Source organism: Triticum urartu, chromosome 1A, assembly GCF_056163025.1.
Source record: "Triticum urartu cultivar PI428250 chromosome 1A, HENAU_Tu73, whole genome shotgun sequence".
In the NCBI taxonomy this organism is placed as follows: Eukaryota; Viridiplantae; Streptophyta; class Magnoliopsida; order Poales; family Poaceae; genus Triticum; species Triticum urartu.
The window spans coordinates 332,106,043-332,120,057 of record NC_141873.1 but is presented as its reverse complement, the minus strand read 5'-3'; positions in this window follow the sequence as shown (position 1 = coordinate 332,120,057).

Here is a 14,015-nt window from a genome sequence, read left to right as displayed (position 1 = left end):
CTACAGGTTACGGACGTCCGGACAAGGTCGGATGTCCGGGGGCCAGACGTCCGGGCGGGCTCGGAATCCGTGAATTTGGCTCGGGTTAGGGGTTCCGGTCATCTGGAAAAGGTCGGACATCCGGTCATTCCAGGGGCTCCGGACGTCCGTAAAGTGTCGGTCGTCCGGGGGTCGGGGTCAACGCGAGATGCGAGTTTCGGGATGCAATTTTGGGCGGAATTTGGAGATTTTAGGGTCAAATTAATGAGATTTTGTGGGTGAAAACTGGGGAAACTTGGGGAGATGCTAGATCCACTTGAAACCAAGCAAATCCATGGATCAAATCCAACAAAACTTCGTCAAACCAACAAATCACAAAAAAAAATTGGGGCTATTTTTGGTGGGGATTTTCGAAATTGGGGAAGAACACAACAAAATTAGGCTAGAAAACACAACGAGGAGGCTCCGAAATCGTGATCAACGTGGCTCTGACACCAAGATGATGTAGGGTGGAACCCCATGAGCCGATCTTTCACGAAAGGAGCGGATCCCGCGATGAACACGAGGAGGGAAACGAGGGGAAAATCACAAGGGGAACACAAGAGAACACTCAAACCAACAAGTATGATCACACATGCACTAGATCCATGAACACAAAGGAAGATACAAGATCCAAAGTCAACAACGGATGATACAAGAGGTAACGGTTCTTCTCTGTGAGGAGGTCTTGATGTTCTTCTCTGCGAGGAGGTCTTGAATCCACAAGGGGATCTTCCCATAACGGGGTCTTGAATCCAAAGGGATCTTCTCCGAAGAGGCCGCAGTCTCTCATGAGGAGTAGATCCGATGTGGATGAGCAATGCTCTATCTCTAAATATGAGCTAAACCAATGCTAACCCTAACTAGGAGGAGGTGGAAGAGTATATATAGTCTAGGGACACGAAGGGGTAAGTGGGGGATACATGGGCCTCGGGCCCGATCTCTGTGCACAGACAGGCGCCGGTCGTCCGACAGGTACCGGACGTCCGGCGGCTCGCGAGGGCCCGGTCGTCCGGTACTTGTCGGACATCCGGCGTTTCGGCTCGGTTGAGGTGGCGCCGGATTTCCGGGGAAGGTCGAACGTCCGGACGCTGGAGCTTCTTCCGTAGCCCTTCTTCTTGTTCTTCGCGCTTGGTGTCCTCGCCTTCTAGTCCATGGGCATCCTCTTGGTTCCTGGACATGCACAGCACACAAGTTTGAGGTAGTAGCCATGTCTCACATGTGGAAAGTGAAAGTTCGGAGAGGAGCGAGTTCACCTTGTGTCCAATGGTGTATAGTCGAGGTCTCATCTTATGTATCCTTGGGGCTTGGAGAGTAGTCAGAGTGTACATGGGGATGAACATGGGATGCTCCGCATCAATGACCCAGTTGGAATATGTACCGTACTCTTTAGGGAGTTCAGCCTCTGTCCATTCGGTGATGAAGTCAGCCAATACTTGGGATTTAATGGCTCGGCGTGGTTTGTATGTTATGTCTAATGGTAGGAGCTTGATAGCCCACTTGGCAATCCGACCCGTAGCGTCGCTGTTATTTATTATATCATTGAGTGGTGTTTCGGAAGCCATCGTGATCGAACACTCTTGGAAGTAGTGTTGTAGCTTCCGGGATGCCATGAAGACCGCGTATGCTATCTTTTGGTAATGAGGGTACTGGGATTTGCATGGTGTGAGGATGGTGGATACGTAGTATACTGGTCTCTGAAGTGGGAACTTGTGTCTGTCCTCCTTTTGCTCAACGATGAGCACTGCGCTCACCACCTGGTGTGTTGCAGAGATGTATAATAATATCGGTTCGCCGACATTTGGCACGGCCAGGATTGGGTTGCTTGCTAAAAGAGCCTTTATTTCCTCTAGTCCGGCCGTTGCCGCTTCCGTCCACTCGAAGTGGTCGGTACATCGGAGAAGTCGATAAAGTGGCAATGCTTTTTCTCCTAGTCTGGAGATAAAGCGGCTTAAAGCTGTCACGCATCCGGCTAGTTTTTGGACCTGTTTAAGGTCTGTTGGTGTAGCCAATTGTGATAAAGCTCGGATTTTGGCTGGATTTGCCTCGATTCCTCTATTGGAAACGATGAAGCCCAACAATTTTCTGATGGGAACGCCGAAAATACACTTTTCCTGATTGAGCTTGATGTCATATGTCCGGAGGTTGTCGAATGTGAGATGCAGGTCGTCTATTAACGACTCGATGTGCTTAGTATTGATGACGACGTCATCCACATATGCTTCAACTGTCTTGTCGATTTGTGGCGCCGACATTTTTAAGCCCAAAGGGCATAGTGTTGAAGCAAAACGGCCCGTATGGGGTGATGAATGCCGTTGCGGCTTGATCGGATTCCTTCATTTTAATTTGATGGTATCGGGAGTATGCGTTGAGGAAACACAGTGAGTCGTGTCCTACAGTAGCATCAATAATCTGATCGATGCGGGGGAGGGGGAAGGGATCCTTAGGGTAAGCCTTATAGAGGTCTTCGAAATTGATACACAGGCGCCATGATTTGTCCTTCTTTGGTACCATCACCAGGTTTGCTAGCCAGTCTGGGTGTTTTATCTCTCTGATGAATCCGGCCTCGATTAACTTGGCTAGCTCCTCCCCAATGGCTTGTCGTTTAGGTTCGGAAAAGCGCCGCAATGTTTGCTTGACCGGCTTATATCCCTTCAATATATTGAGGCTGTGTTCGGCCAGCCTGCGTGGGATTCCTTGCATATCAGAAGGGTGCCAGGCGAATATGTCCCAGTTCTCGTGCGGGAACGTTCGTAGTGTAGCGTCAACCATTGGGTCCAGCTGTGCCCCGATGGAAATTGTCTTCTTGTGGTCCATCGAGTGGACTTGAAATTTGACTATTTCGTCTGCTGGTTTGAAGGAGGTGGATTTGGGACGCTTATCAAGGATTACGTCGTCCCTATCCACCATAGAGCGTAGTGCGGTTAACTCTTCGGCCGCGAGGGCCTCAGATAATGCCTCGAGGGTCAGGGATGTTGTTTTGTTTTCGGCGCGGAGGGCTATGTCCGGATCACTAGCAAGAGTGATAATACCGTTGGGCCCGGGCATCTTGAGCTTCATATACCTATAATGAGGTATAGCTGGAAAGCGTGTGAATGCATCTCGCCCCAACAGGGCGTGATATCCATTGTTGAAAGGGGCCACTTGGAAGGTTATCTCTTCGGACCGATAGTTCTTCGGCCTGCCGAATACCACGTCTAGTGTAATTTTCTCCGCGCATCATGCCTCTCGGCTAGGAATGATCCCTCGGAAGGTCATATTACTATGCTCGATGCAGCTCCTATCTATTTCCATTTTATTCAGTGTGTCCTCGTAGATGAGGTTTAGTCCGCTGCCGCCGTCCATGAGCACTTTAGTGAGCCGAAAGCCATCCACAATTGGGTTGAGGACCAAGGTGGCTGGTGCCCGGACTGACCGGACTTTTGGTTCGTCACTGGCGTTGAAAGTTATGGCCGTGTCGTTTCAGGGATTTATTTCTGCGACTTGGCAGACTTCGGCGAGGTCGCGGAGTGTCCTCTTGTGCCGATTGTTTGAAGCGGAAGTCTCGAAGACTTTCAATACTCTATGGTCATCGTATTCCGGGGGGAGTTGCTCCGCGGTGTTTTTGGTGAGGATATGCTCGCCGCTCTTGGCCACTTACTGGAGTATCCAACATGCTCTAAGGCTGTGGGTCGGTACGATAACCGGTGTCGTGTGTATTTTGCATGGCCTATCGAGCCATCCCTCTAGAACGGTCCCGCGTCCTGTGATGGGTTTAGTTTTCTTAACTATGGGTTCAGGTGCCCCGTGAGGGTGCATCCGTTTTGCTCGCCCAAGGGGTTGTGTGGAGACTGGTGGCTCCCAGCGAGCTGTCTGAGTTTTCCAGGCGCTTTCCATTGCGCAGTACTTCTGTACTATAGTTGCCAAGTCCATGAAGCATAATAAGCGATGGCGGTTGATGGCGTTGAGGATTTCTTCATCCGTGCAATTATTGCAGAATACTGAAATCACGTCCTCGTCGCGGTAATCTTTAATCTTGTCATTGACAAGTAGGAACCTGGCCCAAAAGTGATGGACTGTTTCCTGAGACTGCTGTCGTATGCACATGAGGTCACATATATCCGGATGACCGGAATTTCTTGTTGAATATTGCATGTGGTGGGTGGGTGGCTTTAAATCCAAACCCCGACCCAATTTGGAGTCCGGAGTTTGAGAAGCTTCAGAGCTTGTTAGTTCGGGTTTTGGGATGTCCAATGATTTCCCGGGCCCCACGCTCGTTTTCGGATTCGGAGGGCTTGGAGTGTCGTTCCGCCGACAGGTATCCGGCTCTTCGAGCTCAGAAATCCGAACATAGTTCGTCTTCAGCATAGGGAAAGAATTATTGTTTTTCTCTTCTACGGCCGCTATCTGATGGGTGATCGGCGAAGATTTGATTTCTCCTTGATCGAGTTTAAGCCCAGTCTGATCATAGTCAGTAGCGACCCCCATGGCGGCGATGAGATCTAGGAGTTCATTTAAAGATGACCACTCCGCCGGATCCATCCGTCTGGAGTATTCGGAGTCAACACGGAGGCGATTTTCAATGACTTGAGAAGTCATCGTCGGCTTAACGGCCGAACGGGCGGTCATGGTAAAGCCGCCCAGCCGGAGGGTTTGGCTTGAGGCCAGTGTCAGTGTCAAAACTGGCGGATCTCAGGTAGGGGGTCCCGAACTGTGCGTCTAAGGTCGATGGTAACAGGAGACAGGGGACACGATGTTTACCCAGGTTCGGGCCCTCTCTATGGAGGTAATACCCTACGTCCTGCTTGATTGATATTGATGAATACGAGTATTACAAGAGTTGATCTACCTCGAGATCGTAACGGCTAAACCCTAGAGGTCTAGCTTGTATGGCTATGATAATGAATATCCCTCCCCTCCGGACTAAGTCCTCCGGTTTATATAGACACCGGGAGGATCTAGGGTTACACAAGGTCGGTTACAAAGAAAGGAATCTACATATTTGGTCACCAAGCTTGCCTTCCACGCCAAGGAGAGTCCCATCCGGACACAGGTGTAGTCTTCGGTCTTCGTATCCTCATAGCCCATCAGTCCGGCCCATGGCTAACAGGTCGGACGCTTGAGGACCCCTTAGTCCAGGACTCCCTCAGTAGCCCCTAAACCTGGCTTCAATGACAAGGTATCCGGCGCGTAGATCTGTCTTCGGCATTGCAAGGCGGGTTCCTCCTTCCGAAATCCAAGATAGTCTTCGGACGTATGGAATGTTCCGGTCTTGTAACACATACCACACACAACCGTAGAGAGAACATAATATTCCATGAATCCCATCCGCTGACAACTTTTTAAAACATGACATCATGTTTACCCGGTCACTATATCGAACCGTTTTGTCTGCCATCCCGTGTTTCGAGATGTGATTTCCATTGGTACGTCTTGTCAAAGCATAGATCATGTCCCCTTATTGCGGGATCCTCATCAATACGGGCGTGGGTAACCCAACTGTGCCGTTTACACAGCCCTTGGGAGTAGACAAATTTTAAGGCGAGTGGGGGGCGTTCAATATTCACTGCCCTTATAAGGAGATAAGATTCCCCTTTCTTCTCCCATGCCTTCTCTCTTTCTTTGCCCTTCCACTCTTGAGCTCCAGTGCCCAAACTCTCATCTTCTTCCCACTCAAGCTAGCACTCAACCATGTCCGGATCCGGAGGTCAGGGCAAGTGGATGGTCTCCTCCGTCAAGGAGGAGGACATTACTGAGCTTTGGGCGGCCGGGTACCTGGCGAAGGAAATCGCCCACCGTCTTCCAGCCCAGGTGCAAGTCGTCCCCACACTGAAGCCCAATGAGAGGGTGGTTTTCATCTCTCATTTCCTCCCTGGGCTAGGGTTTCCACTCCACCCTTTCGTCCGTGGGCTGATGTACTATTACGGGATTGACTTCCATGATCTATCCCCGAACTCCTTCCTCAATATCTTGGCATTCATCGTCGTGTGTGAGGCCTTCCTCTGCATCCAACCCCACTTCGGGCTATGGCTCAAGGTCGTCAATATGAAGCCGAAGGTGGTGGATGGCAAGCACACGGAGTGCGGAGGTGCCATGGTGAGCAAGCTGACTAATGTCTCCTGGCTGAAAGGCACTTTCGTGGAGACTGTCAAGGAATGGAAGAAACAATGGTTATACATCACAGAACCCCACGGCGCAAACTGGGCTGCCGCTGCCGAATTCAACTTCGGCGCTCCAACGCGGCTCACCTCTTGGGTTGAGAAGAGCCCGAATTGGTCATCTTCAGATGAGCTGATAGCGCTGCAGACGCGCGTTCAAAGTATGGTGGACAAGGATATCAAGCTTGTCGATATAATCCAGGTGATGCTAGTTCGCTGGATTCTCCCGTGCCAAAGCCGAAGCTGCCCTCTATGAGAGTTTAATCCGAAGAAGCACCATACCCTGAAGAGGCTCTTCAAAACTTCTCACGAAGATGCCTGGAAGTTGCTCTTCAAGAGCAATGAGACACCGCCGACCACGGATTCAGATCGTGGGCATGACATCAATCACCTCGCCAATGAGGTATGTTATTTTTAACGCATCCCCTACTTGCTTGTTTCGAGGATGATATCTAAGCTATTATTATTATTGCTTCTTCAGGACTGGATGGAGAGGGCGAAGCAGATCCGGTGTCCGGCTCCGCTGCCTGAAGAACCCGTCATTTCGTGTTTAGCAAAGGTGCTGGTGCCGGCGCTCTATACGGCGCCGGCAAAGAAGGCCATGGGGAAGGCCAAGGGTGTCCGGAGTGGCCCCTGCCGCAAGGGTGCTTCGGACGCGACGTCCGAAGACAAGGCCCATTCCTCCGTCGCCGAAGACGACGACGATGAGGAGGAGAAGAGCGACTCTCCTTCTGATGGAGGGAAGAAGAGGGTGGCCTCCACAATTCTGGAGGCGGAGGCGCCCAAGAAGGGGAAAGGCCCTCTCGCGGGCAGCTCCGCATGGGACGCCGACAGCAGTCCGAAGCAACGCCCCCGTACCAAGCCTCGGGCCGCATCGTAAGTGCTAAGACTCATACATGCCCATAAATCTAACCTCTCCTCTTTGTCGTATTGACATGATTAATTATGCTATTGCAGTCCGGCCCATGACAGCTCCCAGCAATCCTCATCAAGAGGCTCGTTGGACTCAAAGGAGATGACTAGCGAGACACCGCCAGCCGCTTACTCTCCCAAGGCCAAGGGAGACGACGAGGTGCTCTCCCAATGGACCTTCCCAGGCCGGGGAGAGGCTCAGGAGGCGCCAGCAGGCGAAGCCTCCGTCGCCGAACACCAAGAGGAGCCAATCCGCATGGAGAATGAGGGTGAGGGCCGTATTCAATTCGGCCCTCAACCGGACTCGATTCCAGAGACCAGTACGGCTCCGGAATCCGGCACGCAACCTCCTTCGAAAGAAGGGGGTATGCCTATTCCACCGGTGACCCCTGTCCAACCAGGGGCACCAGATAATCTGCTGGAAGCACTGCGAGGCGCTTCCATTGTGGATGAGCACCATGTTCTTATGGGCATGGTGATTGAGAGGGTTCAGTCCGCCAAGAGCGGACTAACCGAAGCCTGCAGCAGCCTGCTGACAGGTTTTGAGGTAAGCGACACAAAAAGAGAAAATCCCAATATAGACAGTAGCCCCTGAGACACTGTCCGGTGTTCGAAAAAAAAGCCGGACAGAGGATCAATCCTTTATTGCAGGAAACTAACTAAATTGTCTGTAATGAATACGCAGGCGTCGCTGTTGGCCGCCGCCTCACATACTGCCGAGGTCTCCGAACTGAAGCGGAGATTGGAGCAGGCCGAGGAGGAGCACGGGCATGTGAGGAGGCAGCTCCAAGAAAAAGAAGGTATGTGATAACCCGTTATGTATTCGAAAAAATAAAATGACCTACATTTGACCGAAGTGCCATGATATGTAGAGAAGTGAGACCGAGGTCGAGGCCCTGGTCGAAGCCGAGGGGAAGGCTATCAAGGAGCAGGCCGCCCGTAAGAGGCTCAAGGCCCGGGTTAACGAAGTCCAACAGGAGCTCTAGGACACGGTGAGGAAGTGCGAGACCTTGGAGCATAATGTGTCGACTCAAGAGGTCGAACTCACCAAGGCTCGTAAGAGTGCGGAGACAGCCCGGAGTGAAGCCCAAGGCGCCCTCCAGGAGATCCAGGAGGCTAGGAAGATCGCGGCGGGTAAGGCATTCAATATGCAAAGCAAGAATGTGAAGATGAATTATCGTTTACTAACCCGGATTCGGAGTTCTCCAGGGGCTTTTACTGATCTGCCACGCGGTGTGGCTGATGCCGCAGAGTTCTTCCGAGCCGAAGAAGGGAGCTCCGCGGAGAAGCTGTTTTGGTTGCAATATCTCGCGCCAGAACATCCGGTGCCCTTCAGCGATCAGCTAAAACAGCTGGTCGAGCTGCATAGGGTGGCCGAACTAGCCATGAAGGATTTAATAATCTGGTTGTCGCCAGCCGAAGCTATACCTGGCAGTTACTTTGGCCTCATGAAGCAACTGGTGGATGCCTGTCCTCGGCTGGACGTCATCAAGCGGTCCGTCTGCATCGAGGGTGCACATTTGGTCTTCTCCTATTGCAAGGTCTGGTGGGCGAAGCTGGACGTTGTCAAATTAGCGACCAAGGGGCCACCGGAGGGCAAGGAGCACCGCACACCCGAGTGATACTTCGGCGATGTCTTGGAGGGGTCCCGCATTGTCATGGATCATTGTGCGAAAGACACTATCTTTGAATGAATGTATTCGAGCTCCCTCTACCTTGTATGATGAAACAAAGTGATTGTGCAATATAATGCTGGTTATGTTTATAAATTTTTACTTCCTGTGCGGCCGTGTTTGTATGAAATCTGAGGGTTAACCAGTCGTCGGCTTGTGCCCCCACGTAGGTAGTGGGGGGGTGTTCGGGATGGAATCTAAACAATCTTGATCCAATTAGATGGTCCTTGAAGGAGTTGTTTAGCGCAACGAACCAGGCAACCAGACTATGCGGCTGTAACGCCCTCACTTAGCCATAGGAGTTCGACAATAAAAACATGGACGCAGCCCTTAGTTTCTGAACTAGAGTACTATAAGCGTCTGATCGGGAAGTACCAATCCTTCGTGCAACGCGGAAGAAATCTCCAACGATTTGCAACCTCCGAACAGCTGACCGGCTCTCGCTGCATCATGACAATCAGTTTTCGGCTTTATCTACTAAGGTGCTCCTTTGGATAAACCAGGGCACAATCACAGTAGTTCTCCCTTTACTACCTTAGCCGATATAGCGGAACGTAAGGTACCAAGCACAGGAGCCGGGCAACCCAACTATTGACCAAAGACATGATTCGGAGCCAATGCATATAATGCTAAATTCGGAGTGTCGAACTATACTATAAAAGTGTTCGGACTTTATTGCCGTATTGTGGGGCGCCTGGGAGCCCCTGGCAAATATGAAACATACCAAAGTGTACGGGTGCAAGAAGATAAGTTATTAAAGGAAAACAGAAAGAGAGCAGAGGCGATATCTTGGGCCCCTAAACTTGAGCCACGAATTATTTCCATTATAATTGGGTTAATGCATCAAAGCGCATTAATACAAATAGTGCGATAAGCAACTGGCTCTTTAACATGCCATGACCAAAGGCGAGCTGCGTGTGGGTGCTGACAACAGGTAGGGTGGTCGTTGAATTGACCTCCAGAGCTTCCCTTATACGTCTTTGCTTCTTGCCATCCTGGTGTTTTTTATCCTTTGACAGGACCGGTAGTCGGGCCGTCGAAGAAGGCCTTTGTAAAATAAACCTGGAAAAGGAAAAAGGAAATACTGACATTATATGTGTGTCTGGGATCGGTCGAGCCAAACTGTGGATCACAAGCTAGTTGTGCCTCCGTCGATGCCATGGGATTTCTAGTGCATAATTATGCACACATGGTATAAATGCCACTACCTGATTGGGGCTGGGACGGAGGCCAAATTGCTAGTCGAGCTCTTGATGAACCGAGATGTCTTGTTGCAGCGTAGTCCGGACCCTCTTTACGATGTCCGGGGGCTCGGCAGCCGGATTACAGTTCTGCTTGAGAAGGCCGCTATGTACTTCTGCTGCTAGGGCGACGGTGTGCTCCTCTGTGCGGAGGGAGCGTTTCATGTTTCTGTTGACCGTTATGACGCCGCGTGGATCGGGCATCTTAAGCTTAAGATAAGCATAGTGCGGTACTGCGTTGAACCGAGCAAATGCAGTCCGTTCGAGCAGTGCGTGATAACCACTGCGAAATGGGACGATGTCAAAGATCAACTCCTCGCTTCGGTAGTTGTCGGGTGATCCAAAGACAACCTCTAGTGTGATTGAGCCCGTACAACGGGCCTCTACACCTGGTATGACTCCTTTGAAGGTAGTTTTCGTTGGCCTGATCCTTGATGGATTAATGCCCATTTAGCGCACTGTATCCTGATAGAGCAGATTGAGGCTGCTACCTCCGTCCGTAAGGACGCGAGTCAGGTGGAACCCGTCAATTATTGGGTCTAGGACCAGTGCGGCTGAGCCACCATGACAGATACTGGTCGGATGATCCCGGTGATCAAAAGTGATCGGGCATGGCGACCATGGATTGAATTTTGGGGCGACTAGCTCTATCGCATAGACGTCCCTGAGCGCACGCTTGCGCTCCCTCTTGGGGATGTGGGTAGCGTATATCATGTTCATCGTTTTGACCTGAGGGGGAAACTTCTTCTGTCCCCCTGTGTTCGGTTGCCGAGGCTCTTTGTCATCGTCCTCGCTTTGCGATCCCTTTCCCCTATTCTTGGTGTTTAATTTGCCGGCCTGTTTAAAAACCCAGCAATCTCTATTTATATGATTGGGTGGTTTGTCCGGGGTGCCATGTATCTGGCACGGACGATCAAGTATGCGGTCCAAGCTGGATGGGCCTGAATTGTTCTTTTGGAACGGCTTCTTCCGCTGACCGGACTTAGGGCCATGGAATCTGGCATTGACCGCCGTATCCTCGGTGTTGTCATTGTTTTTCGACGCTTGTTTCTGTTGTGTCGAGACTTGTCTTTGTTATTTTTAACTTCAGGGGTGCCGGCATCGCTTGCATTGTTTTTGCTACGGGCCAACCAACTGTCCTCGCCCGCACAAAAGCGGGTCATGAGTGCCGTGAGGGCCGCCATGGATTTTGGCTTTTCTTGTCCGAGGTGGCGAGCGAGCCATTCATCGCGGATGCTATGTTTGAAGGCTGCTAAGGCTTCGGCATCCGGACAATCGATGATTTGGTTCTTTTTAGTTAAGAACCTAGTCCAGAATTTCCTGGCGGACTCTCCAGGTTGTTGAACTATGTGGCTTAAGTCATCAGCGTCTGGTGGCCGAACATATGTACCTTGGAAGTTGTCAAGGAATGCTTCTTCCAAGTCCTCCCAGCCGCCGATAGAATTTTCAGGCAGGCTGTTTAACTAGTGTGGAGCTGGCCCCTTGAGTTTTAAAGGGAGGTATTTGATGGCATGGAGGTCATCGCTGAGGGAGTCCTGGACTAAGGGGTCCTCGAGCGTCCGGCCTATTATCCTTTGGGTCGGACTAATGGGCTGTGAAGACATGAAGGCCGAAGACTGCACCGTGTCCGAATTGGACTCTACTTGGTGTGCACGGCAAGCTTGGTGACCAAAGATTCCTTCTTATGTAACCAACTCCATGTAAACCCTAGATCCCCTCGTTGTCTATATAAACCGAAGGGGATAGTCCGGAAAGGACAACACACATACTCATTACCATACCCACATAGGCTAGACTTCTAGGGTTTAGCCAGTACGATCTCGTGGTAGATCAACTCTTGTAACACTCATGTTCATCAATATCAATCAAGCAGGACGTAAGGTATTACCTCCATAGAGAGGGCCCGAACCTGGGTAAACATCGTGTCCCCCGTCTCCTGTTACCATCAATCCTAGGCGCACAGTTCGGGACCCCCTACCCGAGATTCGCCAGTTTTGACACCGACATTGGTGCTTTCATTGAGAGTTCCGCTGTGCCGTCGACAAAAGGTTCGATGGCACCTTCAATCATCAATAATGACACTGTCCAAGGAGGAATCTTCCTCCCCGGACAGATCTTCGTATTCGGTGGCTTCGTACCGCGGGCCAACTCGCTTGGCCATCTGGAGTAGATCGACAGCCACGCCCCTGGCCATCAGGCCGGATTCGGTAGCTTGAACTACGCTGCGGACATCCATGGAGACCTGATCTTCAAGGGATTTGAGCCCACAGCGATCGCCCCCCCTCACCCCGATGAACGTGACTTAAATCTGTCATCGGATCACACCCAGGAGATGGTTCCTGCGGCTGCAACGACCTTAGAACCAAAGCAGATCAAGCCATCCGAGGCCACAGAGTCCGCGGCGTTGGAGCCGCACGTGGACTCGACGCCCTGCAATATTCGCTTTAACGGAACTTCGGACTCATCTCCGGATATAAGTTCCAGACTGTGCATGCCCGCGGACACCGAGCTAGATCGGTTATCGGTCTTCAAGTTCCCCGCCGCTGACGTTTTCCAGCACTCGCCTTTGGATGACGTGCTAAAATCTTTAAAGAATTTGTCCTTGGAGAAGGACTCACAGCCGAACTATGTCGGGTTCGAGCTAGAGACGGATGATGAGGAATCTTGCTTCCCACCCGCCACCCACTTCATAGCCACCGCCGATGACTTAACCGACGTGCTTGACTATGGCTCCGAAGACATCAACGGCATGGACGACGATGCCGACAAGGAGAAAAGCCAAGACCCGCCATTCACTGGACGTTGGACAGCTACCTCTTCGTACAACGTGTACATGGTTGATACACCTAAAGGATCTGGCGATGACAAAGAAGAGCCAGATGCGAATAAAACCTCCGAGACGCAGTCCAAACGCCGCCCCAAGCCCCGCCGCTCAAAGGACGACAACACTGGCACCGAAGAAAGTAGTACTCCGGGCGACGCCGAAAACAATGAAAACCCTGTCGGGGCCACATCCGAACAGGAACACGACAGTAGGCAAGACAACCCTGACGAACAGGCCATAGAAGATGACTCGGAGGATGATAGTTACCGTCCACCCTCCGAGGAGGAGACAAGCCTTGGCAACTTAGACTTCATCGTGCCTGAGGATCCTCTCGAGCAGGAGCGTTTTAAGCTTTAGCTCATAGCCACTGCAAGGAGCCTGAAAAGGAAACAACAGCAGCTTCAAGCTGAACAAGACCTACTTGTCGACAGATGAACTGATTTCCTGACAGCCGAGGAATACGGCCTCAACCGCCCAACCAAGAGCTACCCGAAATGCAGACTGCTACCTCAATTCGATGAGGAGGCGCCGGAGCACATATCTCCCACGCGTAATGCGGATCGACCACCATGTGGTCGGGATAGGGCAGCGGAACGGCCACCCCGCGGTCGGGATAAAGCGACAACTCAGGCCAAACAACAGACCGCCCCACCACCCCGTCAAAATAGGGACAGAAGAGTCCGGAGTCACGTGTACGACCTCCGACAGACCCTGGACAGTAGAGCAGGACACACAAGATTGATCTACGGATCATGAGGACGTGCCTCGAGGCACGACGACGGCTACCTATGCGGACGTGACAAACCTAACCACGCTCGGGCCGAATGCCGCAGACGGACTCCTCCAGAGCTCCGCCACGATGCGGCCCGATATAGAGGCGCCGCACACCCGCTCTGCTTCACAGATGAAGTACTGGATCATGAATTCCCCGAGGGGTTCAAGCCCGTCAATATCGAATCATACGACGGCACAACCGATCCTGCAGTATGGATCGATGATTTCATCCTCCACATCCACATGGCCCGAGGAGACGACCTCCACGCCATCAAATACCTTCCATTAAAGCCCAAAGGACCAGCTCGGCACTGGTTAAATAGCCTGCCCGAGAACTCCATCGACAGCTGGGAGGACTTGGAAGAGGCTTTCCTCGACAACTTCCAAGGAACTTATGTCCGGCCACCAGATGCCGATGACCTAAGCCACATAGTTC